Source organism: Rhodamnia argentea, chromosome 10 (genome assembly GCF_020921035.1).
Source record: "Rhodamnia argentea isolate NSW1041297 chromosome 10, ASM2092103v1, whole genome shotgun sequence".
NCBI lineage: Eukaryota > Viridiplantae > Streptophyta > Magnoliopsida > Myrtales > Myrtaceae > Rhodamnia > Rhodamnia argentea.
Genome location: NC_063159.1, coordinates 15,037,737 through 15,043,863, shown reverse-complemented (window position 1 = coordinate 15,043,863; position 6,127 = coordinate 15,037,737). Strand labels below are relative to the sequence as shown.

The 6,127-nt window shown below is 41.3% G+C and overlaps 1 pseudogene; it reads right to left on the bottom strand.

The window, feature by feature from the left end:
- Nucleotides 1-486: 486 nt before the first annotated feature.
- LOC115728991 lies at nt 487-3,124 on the bottom strand (annotated as a pseudogene).
- Between the last annotated feature and the right edge of the window lie 3,003 nt (nt 3,125-6,127).

Below are 6,127 nucleotides of genomic sequence, written 5' to 3'. Positions count from 1 at the left end.
ATGGCCAATTTCACTATTCACATATATTTTCTTAATACTTATATCACTCATGAAAACGAATTAACGAGAATGTTTCAGCATAAATTGCCGTTAATACTAAAAAAATCTCCTTATTATTTTGAGGAGATTTTTTTAGTGTTAACGGCAATTTATGCCGGTTTTCGCACAAAATAGGCACGTATTAATTTTCAAGTTTTAAAGGCAAAAGCTGAAAAAGAAAAAGTAAAGTCATTATTATTGTTGTTATTATTTTGGTCAAAACAAAGGGTCGTAGCCAAGATCTTCCAACAAGTAGACACCTACCTATGTCAGCTACGGAAAGGGAAACAACACCATTGAGAGCGGAGGAGGTGTTTGCAGAAATGTGGAATCCAACCACGTTGACGTCCCAAATTAATTAACATCGGAAAAAAAAAAACATAACTATTTTCACCACACTTAAAACACGACTTGATAATTGTAACGACGCGATCCGATCTTGCCTTTCGACACGATAAAGTAATTATTCCAAATTATGTTCTCATCTTTGACTGGATCTGGACGTATCCTCGTTTGCAAAGGCGAAAAAAGTTCAATGATTGCACAAACACATCAACATATTTGGAATGTAAATTCGCTAAATCTCATTTCTCTATCTCCATTCTCCTTTGGGCCAGACGGGTTTCTGTTTCTCGTCAATCATTTCCTCAATGTCTATAGTCAAAGGCAATCAGTACATCAAAGAACCCACAATCAAAAGAAGAAGAACCCACAGAGAGAGAGAGAGAATCGCTAAAGGGTGGTGGACAAAATGAACAGACATTCGATTTCACCCACAAGCATAAGCACCAAGAGCATTACCTTTCGTGATTAGTTCATAACTTAACCCAACGCTCAAAATTGTCGAAGGGCCCGAGTAAATGTTGATCAGCTGCTCTATTCCCGGAAGACTCGTAGATCAATTTCCACTCGAATTGGAATGTTCTGTGTGTAAATGAGTTCAGCAAGCCAAATCATTTAGAACCAACATCGACCCCTCTTTGCTTCAAGTAATGCTTGGCCTCGACAACGTCCTGCAAAAGATTCAACTCTCTTGCCTCAACTCAAACCATATGCTCTAGTTAAAAAGCCAAACTCAAGTAAAATGTGATTAAAAAACGGGAAGGTACAGAACACATTGCTAAGATCCATCAAATTGTCCGACAAGGGAGCAATTATTCTGAAAGACCAAATTCATACGATTCATTAAAGCCGTGTGCCATCCGATTATCACGTCAAAGATATTTCACCACCACGGGGTCTTCCACCACTCCTTCCAGAGACACCAGGCACAACAAGCATGGGCTACCTACTTCCTCTTGCCGTAGAATGTGTCCCTCTTACCCCGCTAGCACTAGAATTCACAGTCGTCCAGTCCCTTCTAACCACCCGCTAGATTAAATTTAGTAAAAACCGGTCTGCTTTCTTTTGCTAGAGCAATGTGACACTCTTACTTCACTAAAAAGATAATCCACGATTACCTAAAATACTCAACTAGCTCTTCGGGGACTATATTTCCCCTGGACCACCCACCACCCCTCAAACAACACACGTAGAGTGGTCAGTGACAACCCCTCGAGTGAGTGACATGGGTGTTGTTTTGAAGCTCAGACCACCTGCTTCTGGTCAGGACAAAGTCAAATTTAGGGAAATACAATGATATATGACTCCGGAGCCATATAATTTACCACTTCCATATATGTCCCAGGCGTAATAAGTTAAATGAAATGCTCACGAAACCTGATAAAACAAGCAGCAAAGTGCCAACCTAAAAGACTGGAAAAGATACGACAGATTGCCTGGACGTGAAACCAAGCATGTCTTGAAAAATACAATTCAAGTATCAAGGCCGAAAACATATACAGACTTTCTTCGAGAATGTTGGAAGAGACTAAATATGTTAGAAGGTCATAATCTCGATGTTGTTCTTCATTTGAGATTAGGAAAAAAATATATATAGGCAACAGAACTAGCTCCCTCGAGAAAATTTCCTTTTAAGCAGCACACTACCACTAATATTCTTATTTAAGAAATTCTAAAAAGCAGACTTGGTGTAATCCTTACAAAAAAAAAAAAAAAATTGAGAGTCGAAAACAGATTATCGGAGCACGAGCCTTGTCCAATAACAAATTTAAGAAATTCTGAAAAATGAAATACCTGCTGCAACAACACTGCCTCTTGAGGACAAGTTGGAAAGTGCATTAGGCCGATGCCAATTGCCAACCGTTAGCAATCCATAGCATCCCAGGGAAACAATGAAGTATACCGGTAGCTCAAGAACGATTAGAAACTCAAAACATCAAGCTATGCACGGAAGAAAGGATCTTACAAGTGTAAAGGAGATCAGAGAAGGGAGAGGCAACTAAAAAGATTCTCACCAACCAAGTCTGGCTCCGTGGAACTACAGATATCTCCAGAAGACCAATCCACATGGCAGAGATAGCCACCAACAAGGCAATTATCTTCACAATATGCTTCATTATGCTCAAGCAATCCTACCCTTCGTCATACGAAAGTACAAAATCAGACCAGCAAGACTTAATTTCCCACCAGATTAGCAACAATATCTTTCGGCCATATCAGCGAGACACAGAATGCCATTTCAGGATATTCCACACAGAAAATTTCTCAAACAGAAGGCAAACAGGAGGCATGCGGGATATCTAAATCAAAGCTCAAAACTTAAACAACCGATGAACCGAACACGAATCTAAGTGACCCAAAAATCCGTCCAACACCGGACCTCCTTAGCCCCTCGCCGACAGTCCAATCTATACAGTCATCCATTTGCAACCATACACGACATCCGGACGGGACAACGGGATACAATCAGAAGGCAAAACGCGAACATCACAGAGGATCGGCACCAATTTTTCGCCGGAAGGGACAAGGCCGATCGACCATCACACGAGACGCGAAGTACAGAACATAGAGAAAGAAAACGGATTCAGCAATTGTCTTGGCACAATGAAATATGGAGGCAATCGACGCGCCTAATAACCATTGGCACAGTGTCTATCAAGTAAAAACGTATGGGCACGCGCTTAATCCGCAGCCGAGGACAAATTAACGTGAGCTCGATTCATGCAATTTCGTCGAGCATGTAATGAGCACTTAGAACTAGAACTCAGATCCAACCCAAAGAAATCATCAAGAAACATCCGAAACCAACCATGGCAGCTTACTCCGAACCAGGAAAGGACGAATCTCGGTTTCTGTTTGGACCAAATCCAGGATGGAGCAGGGGAAGATTCACGGGATGAGCGTTTAAGCGAATAAACCGTGACGTGGGTGCCAAAACTCACACTCCAAACAGTCCAATAAAGTGAAAAGCAAAAAACATACAATACAAAACGATTATTTTTTAAAATAATAGAATGTCTTATTCTAGCCATAAAAGTACACGCAATTAAATTTTAAGTTTTAAAATTAAAAGCTGGCAAAACAAGAGTAAGAGAACTAATTCAACTCGTAACAGAATTTCTCAACTCGGTTTTCCTTCACAATTGCCCAAAACAAAGCAAACTCGCTTGGATCAAGAAAAGGAACGTTACGTGTGGTGTTGATCGCTTGACCTTGAACAAATCAGTCACGAAGACGATCTCGAAATTTGAAATCGATATCGGCGGGTTGAGGAATCACTGCCGATCACCATGGCTGAGGAGAACTTCCGCTCACAAATGCTGTTATGTCAAACATAAGGAAGTTCCGACCGCTTGAGTATGACAAGTGCTGACGATTATCGCCTGTCAGCGCAAAACGAACTGCTTCATACCTATCCAACAAAAAACAGAAGAGAAACATCCGCTATGATGACTATTTGATGCCATAGAGAAGCTCTTTGGAGCGATAATACAGGCTTGAATTGGCGAAAAAAGCAATGGCGATCGTAACCTCGGCTCTTCAATGCCGGGAGATGTGCTGGTTTGAGCATCTTCCATGAATTCCAAAAACACGGGCTTCGTAGCATTTCGAGCTTCATTGGTCTGCTCAAATATTTCTTATACCCCATGCATGACTTGTTGAACTGCCGAGGCACGAATCTCGAAGCGCTTGTGGAGTCGGGAGTGAGAAGCTTCGATCTCCTTGGGGATCCCTAAATGCGAACGATCGAGGTAGCACTTAAGATCGCTGATCGAGGTCAGGCTCTAACTCACTAGAGATGGATTTAGGCCGGAGGTGTTGTCGCTGTTGATTCTGCAATGCAGTGAAGATGGCCATTGATTTTGGATGAATTGCAGAGAATCGCGAGGCAACGACAACGAAGGGATCGGTGATGGCTATGCTTTTTGCTCAGATAATCGTCCTGCAAGCATAAGCATAGCTGTCACCAATCCCTTTGCTATCGTTGCCTCGCGATTCTCTGCAATTCATCGAAAACCAAAGGTCGTCTTCACTGCAAAATCAACAGAGATAACACTTTCAGCCTGAATCCGTCTCCAGCGAATTAGAGCCTGACCTCAATCAGCAATCTCAAGTGCCGCCTCGATCACTCACATTCAGGGATCTCCAAGAAGGTTGAAGCCTCTCACTACTGACACCACGAGCGCTTCAAGATTCAACGGTCATGCATGGGAGTATCAGAAAATATTTGAGCAGATCGATCAACGAAGCTCAAAAAGCTATGAAGCCCGCATTCATGGAATTCATGAAAGATGCTCAAACCAACACATCTCTCGGCATTGAACAGCCAAAGTTATGGACCACAGTTTTTTGGGCCGATTCCAGCCTGTATTATCACTCCAAGGAGCTTCTTTATGGCGTTGATTAGTCCGTCGTTTCTTATTTGTTTTTGGCTGGAAAGGTGTGAAACAATTCATTATTCGTTGACAGCCTCAACGTCGGCACTTGTCATCACGGACCATGTGATTGAAACTTCCTGGTGTTTCACATAACATTTGTGATAGGAAGTTCTCCTCAGCCATGTGATTGGCAGTGATGATTCTCGGCGAGGAATATGATATAAAATTGTTGATACGGATTTCAGCCTTAAAGATTGTCTTCGTGACTGATTTGTTCAAGGTCAGGCACTTACTATAGGTAACGGTCCTTTTCTTGATCGAAGCGAGTTTACTTTGTTTTGGGCGATTGTGTGAAGGAAAACCGAGTTAGACAAATTTAGTTACCGTTTGATATCTGTCCATGTTTGCACGTATGTTCTGTTCATTGCTGGACGTAGTTGAGTCATGTATGAATTTGAATCAATATCGAAGTTTTCTTTCCAAATCTGAATAGAACTAAATTGATTCTTATGATGCAATGTCTATTTTCTTTTGTAAACGAGTAAATACCATTTGTTGACGGTTTCGTGAAAAAATGTGACTGGAGATCTCTATGGAACGTGTGCTTTTGTTTTGAAATTCTATATGGGTGTGAACATTGCTGGTGTCCATAGCTGGTTGGTTTAGTGGCTAGGAATTGATACCATGATTGTGTGAGGTTGTGGCTGGTGGACGATGGCAGGTCAAATGACCTAGATAGATGAAGGCAGCGCTCGGTTTCGAGAGTTGGAAGTACTGGTCGTAGACGAAGTCTCCAATAATCTTGTGCTCACGAACGTTCAAGGTTCCTCTTTGGAAAGAAGAAAGAACTTCATGTCCTGAGAACTTGACAAGGGAGACAAGCGAGAGGCTGAACGCAAGAAGGGGATGAGAGAAAATACAAATGAATAATGGAAATAATAAAAAGAGAGAGAAATAGGGATTAATAGAAAATGGATTTCGTTCAGTTATGATGGAAACTGGGCTTAACGTGGGCTTAGAGTAGTTTTAATGAAAAATGGGCTTGGAGCGATTATGATGAATCATGGGCTTGGTGAGTTTATTCTACCAAATTGGGCTCGTGAGGCTTTAATTGGAAGAGGCTTGATTAGTGAGTCCATTTGTATATTGGGCTTGGACTTGTGAACTTTATATCTGCCCCCATCTGGGACCGGGCCCAAGGACTCGGCCGGTGTTCTGTTTTGGGGATATTATTAGCAATAATAATAAGATAATTAAAAAAATTAAAAATTAAAATAGGGACAAAAAAGACCTGATTATGTAGGCAGATCCTAATAATAGATTTAGTTTGGATTAGATTTAAATAGTCCCAAAAGAATTTGAATTCA